We start from the raw sequence: 13,814 nt of genomic DNA, 5'->3' as shown, positions 1-13,814 counted from the left end.
TTCATCTCAATTAGGTTCTCTTCATGTTTTCAACTTTTTACCCTCATAGGCTGATACATTTCTATGCAGCTTGTGTTATAAATAAACTCTCTTGAGTCAATGTTTTAAAAGGCAAAGGCAAGGCATTCTAACCCTAAAAGAGGTGAACCATAAGCCCTAAGCCTTTTGAGAATTTTATTTTTAGATAAAAATATATAAATAAATTACATATATTTTACAAATAAAGAAAAACTTAAGTAAAAAATATAAAGTAAAAAAATCAAATATAATTCACAAACTACTTGTTGGACAATAACAAATTTCTAACTTAAATTCATTACATAAAAACATGACGAGATGGATTTAAAATTACAAAGTTCATATTATTATCAAGATCTAACATACAACTCTCAATTCTTTTGGCAAGGGTGAGGTTAAAGAGTTTCAGAATCAAATCATATTATGACATTCCTTTTATGTATACAAGGAGTTAAAATTCTCTAGCCAAATCTAACTTGAGAATTGCACACCCAAAACGCGTAAGCTTCAACTAAAAAGGCACAAAAGACGCGTTTTTTGTACTAATGTGTAAGCCTTAGCATGTATGAGTTGGCCTCTTTGGGATTTGCCATTTTGGATTGGGCGTCAAGGCATTTTAGACATGCCTTGCCTTGACATTTTAAAACATTGCTCTCAATAAACATGATCATGCCAATTGTCATTGTTGTTGTTCACAAGACAATGGCAATAAAAATACTTGCACTTATTGCACCACTACAAAAACATGAAAGCATGGCATAAGCAAATAGACAAGGCCACGTTGACATGGGCAATTATTAAAAAATTAAATTCTTATAATTTGCATAATTCACAATGAAAAATATAAAAACAAATTGTAATGAAATTTTTATCATGTCCAAAGAATTTTTGATTAAATGACCAGAATAAAGAATCATAAACACTGAACCCTTAGAACATCCAACATATGCCCATTGGGTCACATCATGCCATGCAAGAGAGAGAGAGTGGGTGTGATAATGCCAAGTAATATCACAGGCATAAAGTTTCCATGTTTGAGGCTGTTATGAGAGACTACAAATGAATAGGTGAACGTATATATCAAATCCCTCTAAGAATATGGATGGCCCAACAAACTGGGCACCAAGATTATTAGGTAGTGCAAGTTAATTTAATTTAATGACCGTATAGAATTGAACCAATAGTAACTCAAAACAAGCTTTAAAAAAAGTTTAAATAATAATAACCAACAAAGACAATTGAGAAGTTCTCTTAATTAACCCAAACAGAAGCCGAGGGAAATTGAAGAGGATGTAGAGTTGAAGTAGGTTGGGTGAAATGAAGGAGTGCGTCAGGCGTGTTGTGTGATCATAGAATACCCTTAAAATTAAAATGAAAGTTCTATAAGATGGCTGTAAGGCCAGCTGTGCTTTATGGTTCAGAATATTGGGCAACTAAGACACAACATGTACAAAAACTAAAAGTTGCCGAAATGCAAATGTCAAAGTGGATTAGTGGTATAACATTAAAATATAAATTAAGGAACAAATATACACAATAAACTAGGGATGGCACTAATCGAAGAAAAGATAAGTGAGGGGCAGCTTATATGGTTTGAACATTTGAAACTCAAGCCTAGTAGCTCACTAGTGAGGAAGAGTGAGTTAGTTATTCTTTCTAACATGAAAAGAGGTAGCCTAAAATAACTTGGAATGACATAGTGAGGAAGGATTTAATAGATTTTAATCTGATAGAGGAAAATGCTCTCGATCGGGTGAATTGGTGGAAAAGGATTCATGTAGCCAGCCCCACCTAATGACACTCAAGGCTTGTTGTTGTTGTTGTTGTTGTAGGATCCTAACAGCTACAATGCTAACACAAACTACCAGCACACCAAGCCTTAAGCCCCGACAGTTGAGATCAGATAGATGAATCTTTTTTTGTCATTCTACAAGATATATGACAATATCCTTTAAAAGTTGAAGTGTGGTCAAAACCTTATCAAAGTGTAGTCAAATCCTTTCTCTTTACCGCATTCCAAATTATTCTAGGTCTATCCTCCCTTTACATAACCAATGACATCAATGATCACCCTTTCTAACCAATGTATTATCCGGTTTATGTTGCATGCACCCACACAATCCATAACATCTTAGCCAACCTTCCTTGTCCTATCTTCACCAAGTGATTGCCCTAACTTACCATAGACATGCTCATCCCTTACTTTACTATTATACTAATCATGTTACGATGCTCATTTCAACTACACTACACTTACTATTGAATAGGCCACTTGTCAGCTTCCCAACAGCTTATTGAACCAAAAAGGTAAATTATTTATGATTTATAAAAAATAAAAAAAGAAATAAAAGTTCATATAAGAAGACTTAAAAATCAAGAGAATTCATAACTTTCTTTCTATTTTTTACATCAATAAGCTAGAAAGAGATCACATACTTCAGGCATGGTACCATTTGTGTTCTTCGTTTTTTCTTTTCATTTAAGAAACGAATTATGAAAATGTGTTTGTTTACATGTTAGTTTTTTGCTTCGTTTATGGTTCTCAGTTCTTTTGTCATAATATTTTAATATTCAAAATTGACTTTTGCGAATTAAATCATTAATTTTAAAAATAATCTTTAATTAAAAGTTAAAACAAATTATCACATAAATTTAAAATATAGTTAAAATAAAAAATCGAAATATTTCTAAAAAAAAGTAAAAATAAACAAAAGTCATTTAAAAGATATTTTTTTTACTATTTTTCAATTTTCATGTACAATAAGGTTGTTCTTTTAGCACTAAAGAGTCTTGAAATATAATTTTTAAGTATTCTCTTGTTACTATAAATTTTTTAAATTTTTTCCTGTTTTATTTTATTATTTTAATCAGAAGGACAAAAAGAAGCATTTGATTCAATCAAATTTTTAAATAGATTTAGTTTTAAACCAAACAGGTAGTTGGAGTATTTGTTTCTAATTTCTCGTTTTCATTTTTGGTTTTTCTTTTTTTTTTTTCCATTAGTGAAGTTATACAAAGAGCTTATGATAATTTAGATACTAGGCTAGATACAAAAGGAGGAGAAACATTTATAAAATTGCTAAAGCTAGAGAAAGAAAGTGCAAAGATTTAGGTAATGAAAAATGTATAAAGGATGAGCATGACAATGTCCTAGTTAAAGAAGAAGAACTAAAGGGTAGGTGGCGAAGATACTTTGATAAATTGTTTAACAAAAACCAAATTGGAAGTTTGAATTTAGAAGTTAGAAGTGACAAATGAAAAAAAGAGTAAAAATATAAAATTTATTAACAAAATTAGTCATCAAAATAAAGATGGCGCTAAAAAAGATGAGAAGTGGGAAATCTATAGGACCAAATAACATCCTAAGTGAAGTTTGGAAATGTTAGGGGATATTGGAAGTATATAACAAATATATTCAACACTAATATAAAGATGAAGAAAATGCTTAAGGATTAGAGGAGAAGCATGTCAATGCCAATATACAAAAATAAAAGTGATATTCCAAATAGTAATAACTATCGTGGAATTAAATTTGAGTCATAAGATGAAACTGTGGGAAATGATAATTGAACAAAGAATAAGATTAGAAACTAGGATCTCAAAGAATCAATTTGGTTTTATGCCTAGGAGGTCGAAAACATAAGTTATTCATCTTTTAAAAAGGTTAATGGAAAAGTTTATAGAAAAGAAGAGACTTGCATATGGTTTTTATTAATCTAGAGAAAGCCTATGATAGAATACCTATGGAAGTCCTTCGGTGGGTTTTGGACAAGAAGGGGGTATGAAGTAGATATACAGATGTCATTAATGACCCGTATGATCGAGTAACGACTAGTGTAAGGACTGCAAGACGAGAGTCTAGAGAATTTACAATTACAATAGGGCTATATCAAGGTTCTACTTGTCGTCCTTGTCTTTTCGCTTTAGTGAACTCACTAGGAATATCCAAAACGAGATCCTATGGTGGTGTATGTTGTTTGTAGTTGATATGTTCTAATTGATTTAGGTAGGAGTGCAATAGAATAAAAGTTAGAATTATGGAGAACAAGTTTAGAGACTAAAGGCTTTAGGATAAGTAGAAATAAGACCAAATATATGAAATGCAACTTCAGCCATGTAAGGGGAATGTTGGAGATAAGATTAAACTTGATAATCAAGAAATTAATAGCTCTAGTAAATTTTGATACCTTAGATCTATCATACAAGCGGATGGAGAGATCGAAGAAGATGTAATACATAGAGTTAAATTAGGTTGGTAAAATGGATGAGTGTTTCATGTGTCTTGATTGATTGTAGAATACCCTTAAAATTAAAAGGAAAGTTCTATAGGACAGCTATAAGACCAATCATGCTATATGGATCAGAATGTTGGGCAACTAAGATACAACATATCCAAAAAGCAAAAGTTATTGAAATGCAAATATTAAGGTGGATGAGTGGTAAAACATTTTAAAAGATATATTAAGAAATGAACACATTCGCAAGAAATTAGGCATACCACCAGTAGAACACAAGATAAGAGATGGGCGATTTAGATGATTTGGGCATTTGGGAACGGAAGCCAAGCAGTGCACAATGAGGAGTGAGTTAGTTATTGTTACTGGCAGTAGAAAAGGATGGAGGTAGACCTAAAATAACTTGAACGAGATAGTGAGAAAGGATGTAATAGCCCTTAATCTAGCCGAGGAAAGTGCCCTTAATCGTGTGAATCAGCAGAAAAGGATTCCTATAGCCAATCTCACCTAGTATGACTTAAGGTTTGTTGTTGTTGTTGTTATTTCTAGTTTTCATTTTCAGAATTTTTGATAGTGGTACCAAATGGCCCTTCATTTTTCTTTCTTGGACCCAAGGGGCACAAGGAAAGAAGACGGAGGTAAGGGGTTAGCTAGAGAATTAGATTGAGAACTTGAACTATATCCACACCAATGATGACACTAAAATAGAAACTAGTAAATTGGCCAGACAATTAGAGCAATTGGACAAAATAAAAGGCTGCAACACATTTTCCAAGATGGATAACCTGGATTCAGTAAATTCACCTAATTTAAATGTGCAGGAAGAAATTGGATCAGAAACAAACTTTCTATATTCCCACAAACATTGGTGCTTACACAACCATAATCCTCATAAAACAAAACCTAAAAGTCCAAATAAGCTTCAAACATTAGATTAATAATAGATTTTATATAAACCTTGAATTTTCAAGTATTTCACAACTGGTGGTCATCACAATTATATTGGGACATCCAATTTTGTTTGAAATTGACCATTAAGGATTTGTTACGTCACGCCAAAGACTCTTTCGCTAAAAATCTATATTTTTAAATTGGATTCTTGTGGAGGTTATATTGGGGCATCACTTGATTTTAGATTGAAGAATTCTTGCAATCCCTCGTCGCTTAATTATTCTTCAATTGATTCTCGTTACCATCATCAAGTTCCTTGTTCCAAAGGGTATTTTCAAGCAGTTTGTCTTTACCTTTTTAATTTCAGCCATCAGCGAGATCTTCCCCTCTCTTGTTATTTCTTTTCTTATTACTACTATTATTATATTTTTTCTCTTCTTCAATAGTTGGGTAGCTGTGGCGATTTTTGTGTTTAGGATTTGTAGGCTTAATATATGCATTTTTGTGTTATTTCTTTTTTTGTGTTTTCATTTGAAAGTCTTGAAATATAACAATTTTTCGCAGAAAGTACTATTGCATGGTTTTTAGTCTAGCTTGGATTCACACCCAAAATTGTATTTCTTTAATGCATTGTATTTGTGTGTGTGGTTTTTACTAGCTGTAGGGTGTGACTTAGAAAATTGTATATGTGAAATAAGTTTGCTAAGGGAAAAAAAAAAAAATGCAAACGTGTACTTCGCCTATGTAACACAAATTCTTTGTACACACAGCCAGTACCAAGCCCAAATAAACGAATAGAGTTGTGTTAGGTAGTTGACAGCCAACGTAAAACTTCGTCAGATCTTATTATCATGAAGTCTTACCAAATTCACCAAAATCAAGGGAATAGACCGAGTCAGTATAAAAGAGAGAGGGTTAATAAGTTAGAACAAGAAACTAAGATAAGATTAGAAACTTGGAATATAGGGATTCTTATGGGAAAAAGTATGGAAATAGTGGAAATAATGTTTAGAAGGAAAATCAACTTAATCTTCCTTCAAGAGACATGGGTAAGAGAGAAAGCTAGATAAATTGATAAATCACTTTGGTAATGGTAAAGAGAAACATAAAAACGAGATAGGTATTATCGTGGATAGAGACCTAAAAGATAATGTAATGGATCTTGAAAGAACAAGGGATAGGATCATTAAAATCAGGACAGTTTTAGGACTAGAAATAGTGAGCGTCATTAGTGTGTATGCTCCCCAAATAAGCTTAGCGTAAAATCTAAAAAGACAATTTTGGGAAGATATGGATAGTATTTACAAGGGATACCAATGTCTGAAAAAGACATTCATAGGAGCTGATTTGAATGGTCACATTGGCAAGTACTTATAGGAAATGAGAGGATACATGGAGGTCATGGATATGGAGATAAAAATAAGGCTGGTGATATAATCTTAGATTTTGTCATGTCTTACGATTTGGTTATATTGAATACTTGCTTTACAAAAAGAGAACACTTAATAACTTTCAAGAGTGGGTACAATAAAAGCCAAATAGATTTCTTTTTAACTAAGAATGTGGACCGTATGTCTCGTAAAGATTGTAAAGTTATTTTAGGTCAAAGTTTGGCTACACAACATAGAGTCTTAGTATTAGATATGCATATTAAAAAATGGAAGAGAAGTAGCATAAATCAACACAAGAGGACTAAATGGTGGAACTTGAAGGGAGATAATATAGTAAAATTCAAAGATAAAATTAACAAAGAGCGTGATTGGACAGTTGGGGAGGAGGTTGATGCAGATACTATTTGGAATAAAACGGAAAATTCTATTGTAAGGATAGCAAAAGAGGTTTTAGGTGAGTCCAAAGGAAGATAGTTGAGTAGTAAAGAAAGTTGGCAGTGGGATGAAAATGTCCAAAAAGTGGTTAAGACAAAAAGAAATTGGTATAAAATATGGCAAAATTGTAGAAAACTAGAAATATATAAAATTTTGAAAAATATAAAGAAACAAGAAAAAATGCAAAAAAAAGACTATCAATGAAGCTAAACATAGAGCTTATGACACTTTATATACTAAATTAGATACAAAAGTAGGAGCAAAAGACATTTATAGACTTGCCAGAGCTAGAGAAAGAAAATGCACAGATATAAGTGATGTAAAATGTATAAAGGATGAGAATGATAATGTCTTAATTAGAGATGAAGGCATAAACGAGAGGTAGCGAAAATGAAACAACATGTACAAAAAATGAAAGTTGCTGAGATGCATATGTTAAGGTGGATGAGTGGTTTAACATTAAAAGATAAAGTAAGAAATGAACATATACAAAATAATTTAGGCATAACACCAGTTGAAAACAAGATAAGGAAGAGGTGACTTAAATGGTTTGGTCATTTGAAACGCAAACCTAGTAGAGCACCAAAGAGGAGGAGTGAGTTAGTTATGATTTTTGGCATAAAAAACAGTGAAGGGGTAGACCTAAAATAACTTGGAATGAAGTAGTAAGGAAGGATTTAATAGCCCTTAATCTAATAGAGGAAAATAATCTAGATCAGGTGAATTGGCGGAGACGGATTCATGTAGCCGACCCCACCTAGTGGGACTTAAGGCTTGTTGTTGTATATAAACCTTGAAAGTTGCATTCTAGAAAACTAACTAATCAACTATGAATTTGAAAACATTCTAATGCAGGACAAGAAGCAAGACCTTGGGAAGATCCTTGTTGGAGAATAATTCAGAAGAACTAAGTCAAGGGATTGTTGGGTTTAGTTAATAGTTAATTAAGTGTTTAGTTTAATAGTATAGTATTATGTGTAATTGGGAGCTTATTTGTAATATTTGTGCATTTTAGGGATATGTTTGTAATTTCATCTAGTTTTAGAGGTATAGGTGTAATTTCATGTATTAGAGGCTTTCTTATAAATAGTGTGTGAAAGCCATGTAGAGTTAGTTGTTGGATTTAAATTCAAAAGTGAACGTGTGATTCCCCCCTTGTATCTCCTCTCTTCTCTCTTCTCTCTCTCCCTTCTTCCCCTTTATCTCTCTTACATTCTCCATGGCTGCAAATCCTTGATGTTGTTCCAGTAATGCATCTTCCAAGAAAGTTTTATAAGACAAGTATAAGGCCAGCTATGCTTTATGATTCAAAATGCTAGGCAACTAAGAAACAACATATACAAAAAATGAAAGTTGTTGAGACGCATATGTTTAGGTCGATGAGAGGTTCAACATTAAAAGATAAAGTAAGAAATGAACATATACCGAATAATTTAAGCATAGCATTGGTTGAAAACAAAATGAGGGAGAGGCGACTTAGATGGTTTGGTCATTTAAAACGTAGGCCTAGTAGAGCACCTGTGAGGAGGAGTGAGTTAGTTATGATTTCTAGCATGAAAAGGGGAAGGGGTAGACCTAAAATAACTTGAAATGAAGTAGTAAGGAAAGATTTAATAGCCCTTAATTTAATAGAGCAAAATACTCTAGATCAAGTGAATTGGCGGAGAAGGATTCATGCAGCCAACCCCACCTAGTGGGACTTAAGACTTTTTGTTGTTATTGTTGTTGTTGTATATAAACCTTGAAAGTTGCATTCTTGAAAACTAACTAATCAACTAAGAATTTGAAAACATTCTAATGTAGGATAAGAAGCAAGACCTTGGGAAGATCCTTTGTTGGAGAATAATTCAGAAGAATTAGGTCAAGGGATTGTTGGGTTTAGTTAGTAGTTAATTGCGTGTTTAGTTTAATAGTATAGTATTATGTGTAATTGGGAGCTTATTTGTAATATTTGTGCATTTTAGGGATATGTTTGTAATTTCATCTAGTTTTAGGGGTATAGGTGTAATTTCATGTATTAGAGGCTTTCTTATAAATAGTGTGTGAAAGCCATATAGAGGTAGTTGTTGAATTTGAATTTAAAAGACAACGTGTGATTTCCCCCTCGTAGCTCCTCTCTTCTCTCCTCTCTTCTCTCTTTCTCCTTATTCCCCTCTATCTCTCCTACATTCTCCATGGCTGCAGATCCTTGGTGTTGTTCCAGCAATGCATCTTTCTTTGGGGAGAGTAAATATAGTGATACAAAAATGGTGCCAATACCTGAGAAAGCACAGAGCTGATACATTCACTTCTACACCTTTGTAAGACCCTTCAATGCCAAGCAAACTCCATCTTAAAATCTTCGGATGGTCGAGATGTTCTAGTTCTATCTAATAAAATTGGAAAACAATCACTTTTATTAACCAGCTAATGCTACGAACCAAACCATAATCTTTAGTCTTCACCCCTCAGTATTTAGTTTATTAAACTAATAAAAAAATATTACAATAATAATAATAATAATAATAATAACTTGAATTACCAATGCATGTTAATTTGTTAACCCATTGAACAAAGGAACCACTTATCATGATCAATTTTCATTCAACATTTAAAAACAGTCATCAAGTAGGCCTTAGGCTTGGACATCTCCTCAAATATGATTCCGAGGGGGATAAAATAGAAGGGCAGAAAACCAATGCATGACTTACGAGCAAGGACATAAATTTTGATTACGGTGGAAATTTCAAGGTCTCAATTTACAGAAATTTCAATTCTATTTTAACACCAGAAACATATAGGAAAATTATAAAATTATGATTGAAATTTTTGGGATTAGACGATTGTGATAATTAAGGAACAAAATAAAAAGCCTAAAATTTTGCTTGTTTTTCTTTAGTTTCAAATTTAAAATTTGAAATTTCAACAACTATATTTAGCAAAAAATAAAGGAATGTTCCCTGGAATTCGAACTTCAAGCTAAAATTTCAGCAGAATTACCTAAATTTAAGACCATGCTTACTAGTGGATAGCCGAGTATTTTGGTAAATTATACTAAATGGACTTTTCTTGTATTGTCAAAGGCCTCAAAATCATTTTCTATTTCAGTTTCCTAGTGTTTAGATGTTAATTTTCGTGATCCCAATTCCACAATCTGATCAACTCTTAAGTAACTTTCATCAATGTCCTTTTTAGTACTCTCTTTAGATGTCTATCTACAGACCCATAAGTTTCTATCAGATCATAATGGTAAGAAACCATTCATTCTAATCACATTCAACTGCAGTTAAAAATCATCTATCATTACTATTCTTTCCTTTCTTTGTCTTTATTATCTTCTAACCCATGATCAGTCCTTACTTAAACTCAAGATCACCCCCAAACCCTAAACTCTTAGTTGCAAACCCAAACACTGTTTTTTCTCTTGCGCGTGATCATTACATCAAATAAGTTCCCTTAATTGTAGATCTTCAATCACTTAAAACCATAACCAAATGATCCCTCATTAAACCCCTAAACCTTATACCTCGAATATTTGACCATATGCACTCTCGATCACCCATTTTAGGAATCATCTCACACTCTCATCCTGATAAGTTCAAGGCTCATTTTCATCCAGCCCGTGATCAACAAAGAACAATCCTCACTGCTTGACAAAATGGAAGCAAAACAAATGAATTTCAACACCAAACCCCTCCCAACTTTTATTTCTCTTGATCAAGCAATGTCAATTATGCTAATGTCGCCAAACTTTCAAATCTAACATCATGCAAATACATACATATATATATATAAAGAGAGAGAGAGAGTTAAAAAAATACCCATCAAAAGTATCATTAATAATTTTTCCATAAACTTTATTTGCCTCAAAACTAATATAATTTAATGGTTTTATTAATATGAATCAACACATAGCATTAACTCAAGGCATAGTGTGCATGACAACCATGTTGCTCTTTACATCAATAAAATAGGACTTGAGGTCATTAAGATATTGCCTACCCAACATACAATGACCCCACTGCTTAAAGATCAACTCATGAAGAAATATAAAAAGATATGACCTTACATTCCACTCAATTTGACATCCATTTGTTATAAGGCATCTAACAAGTGGGGCAAATGAATTATAGGACAATGGTTTGAGAACAACAATTGAATGGACAACTTTGTTTAATTAATTAGTTAAATATAATAGCAGCCTAGTGCACAAAGCTCCCACGTATGTGGGATCCGAGGAAGGCGCAGGTCACTATGGATCTATAGTACGCAACCTTACCTTACATTTTTGCAAGAGACTATTTCCACGCCTCGAACCCGTAACCTCCAGGTCACACGGCGACAACCTTACCATTGCGCCTAAGCCTAAGCTCCCCTTCAAATTAATTAGTTATGTGTTTAGTTTAGTTAGTATAGCATTATGTGTATTTGAAGGCTTGTTTGTAATCTTTGTGTAATTTAGGGGGGTGTTTGTAATTTCATCTAGTTTTAGGGGCATATGTGCAATTTTTTGTGTTAATGGCCTTCTTATAAATAAGCATGCAGCCATATGGCCCGCCTCCTTTTAGTGCGTGAAAGCCATATTAGAGTAGGTTGTTGATGAGTTTGAATTGATAGTGAATGGCGCAATTCCCCCTATCACCCCCCCACCCTCGACCTTGTACCCCCTTCCTTCTCTTCCTTCTTCCTAATTCTTCTTCCCCTCTCCTCTCTCGCCACCAAATTATGTGTTGGATGTAATTCCATGATGCTATCCTGCATCAATAATGTCCTCAAAACAGATGCATTCTTAAAAGCAATAATAATCTAAACTAAGAACTTCACTCACCAATTCCTATGAGTTGGATTAAATAAATTTTCAAAATACATTTTTTGAAAACCCATGCGGGACACGCAACCCCACAAGCCCCTTCCGCAAGGGCAGGCTCATAACCACCCCCAAGCTACACAACAAACACATACAAATGCATACCTAAATGCTCAACAAAGTGCCCTTAAGGGGACTTGAACCACCAGCTCCACAAAGTGGGATGGAGAGATGAGAACCACATGGCCCCAAGGCCAGGTTCCAAAAACTTGGAAGTACTTGACACAACGCCCATAAATGGAGGAAAATAATATACGGTTAAATGATATAATTAACAAGAGAGAAAACTTTAAAACAACAAACAAATGGGTCAACCCATCAAAATACGGCCGTCAGAGACTGAAGGAGACCAAGTTGGCCATCTCCACACCAGTAATATTCCGAACAACCCTGATCCAATCGGGTCGCACGCAATAGGGTGTCAAGGACCCATTGAAAATTGACGTCCATCTCAAAAGAACCCAAATATCCGAGTAAGGGCCGGATTCGGATTCGGATTCGGATTCGGAATAACAGGTTAAAGACTCAATTTACACACATGCATACATTAAACCCTAAGAAATTACATAATGATTTAAGCCAAAGTGAAAAACGAAAAAGCTTGAAAGGGAGTAGGGGCTTAGAGCGTACAGTGAACGAAGAAGCTCTCGACTGAATGGTTGAGCTAGGTTTAGGGTTGAGAGAGAGAGAGAGAGAGGGCACGGACTGCGGATTCAATGAAAAAGCGCGAACCCGATAATTCAGTTTTTGGGATTACTGGTCTTTTCGTCCTTTTCGACGCATACCCTTCGCAGTCTAACGCAGCTTTCTTGTTCCAAATGCTTACGGTCGCCGTTGGTGTACTTGTTTGGGCGACGGGAAAGATAGTTTCGTGTTACGAAGCTTTCGGACCTTAAGCTGGAGGAGGATATCTCCGTACAAAAACAAAATTAGTGGAGAAGGTGCAGGGCTCGAATAATATGAACATCATCATATTAACACAAGGATAGACCGAAAATTACAGCAACAAAATTGATCTATGTCTGTTGGTCAAACAAATTTTATTTCTGTTTGGAAAATGTGAGAGGTTCCATAAAAATGACCGTGTCATTCGGTATCTTTGGTTGGCTCGTGCTAGTGCTCTGATACCAATTTCTTGCGAATCCTTACTAAACTAAAAATTGAGATTAAAGTGCCAAAGGGGGAAAGGAAAATTAATTAATAACAAATTTATTACCTTTTCTTGATTTCTTTCTGCAATCCTGTTCGAAACTGTAATAGGTAACCTTTCGTCTCCCACTAGTATGGTTGGTGTCTATGCGGAACCTCTGCGAGCTCTTCTTTCAACAAGCTTCCTTGAGCTTCCTTAGAACTTCAATCGTCATATTCTAGTGTTTGGAATAGAAAGAAAGATTCAAAGAGAGAGATCTCTTGAATTGAATAAACTTGTATTAATATTTCTTAATTTTCCTTCCTCGAACATAAGGGTCAGAGCTCCCTTAAATAGGCAAGCAAACGCTAATGGATAAGCACAACTTGCTTTCTCAAAAGCAGATGTTTGACGTAAAGTAAAAGCAAAACCTACTTTGACATAAAGTAAAAGCTTCTTTAATAAAAGAGGGGGACAGCACATGCTTTGCTGACTCACCTTTTCAAAACAAAACAAAATACCAACAACTTTAATAAAGCTACTTTTGACTAAATACACAAGATATAATCCGACGAATCGCCCTTTCGGCGAGGTCTGGGATATGACACGTTTCTGGATAGGTGTCTGATATGACCTTCTTGAGTAGCCCGCTCAATCTGGCCTGAGATATGATGACTATCTGGACTATCATCTAATCTGTACATTTGGCAAGGATCTCGTCTCCTTCAAAGATCTTTCAGAGCACTAATGATTTCTTCATTGTGCTCCTTTTTTGACAGTACTGCAAGTACGATATGAATATCACTCTTCATGGCCTGCGTTGAAGGAAGATGATGCTCCCAATTCTTAACTTGTTTAATTATATCTCT

At 34.1% G+C, this 13,814-nt stretch overlaps 1 protein-coding gene across 7 annotated transcripts in view; it reads right to left on the bottom strand.

Annotated features, from left to right (window-relative positions):
• LOC131147823 (zinc finger BED domain-containing protein RICESLEEPER 1-like) overlaps positions 1-12,864 on the bottom strand; it is a 32,898-nt gene extending 20,034 nt beyond the window's left edge. For 2 of the 7 annotated variants that reach the window (XR_009134942.1, XM_058097416.1), the window contains exon 1: positions 12,447-12,864. The gene's annotated coding sequence lies outside the window, so the exon portion shown is untranslated. The remainder of the gene's footprint in view (positions 1-12,446) is intronic. The other 5 variants (XR_009134943.1, XM_058097415.1, XR_009134945.1 and 2 more) reach the window with 4 other exon arrangements.
• Positions 12,865-13,814: the final 950 nt, after the last annotated feature.

The sequence above is a fragment of the Malania oleifera genome, chromosome 2 (assembly GCF_029873635.1).
Source record: "Malania oleifera isolate guangnan ecotype guangnan chromosome 2, ASM2987363v1, whole genome shotgun sequence".
Taxonomy (NCBI): domain Eukaryota; kingdom Viridiplantae; phylum Streptophyta; class Magnoliopsida; order Santalales; family Ximeniaceae; genus Malania; species Malania oleifera.
This window is presented reverse-complemented; position numbering and strand designations above follow the sequence as displayed.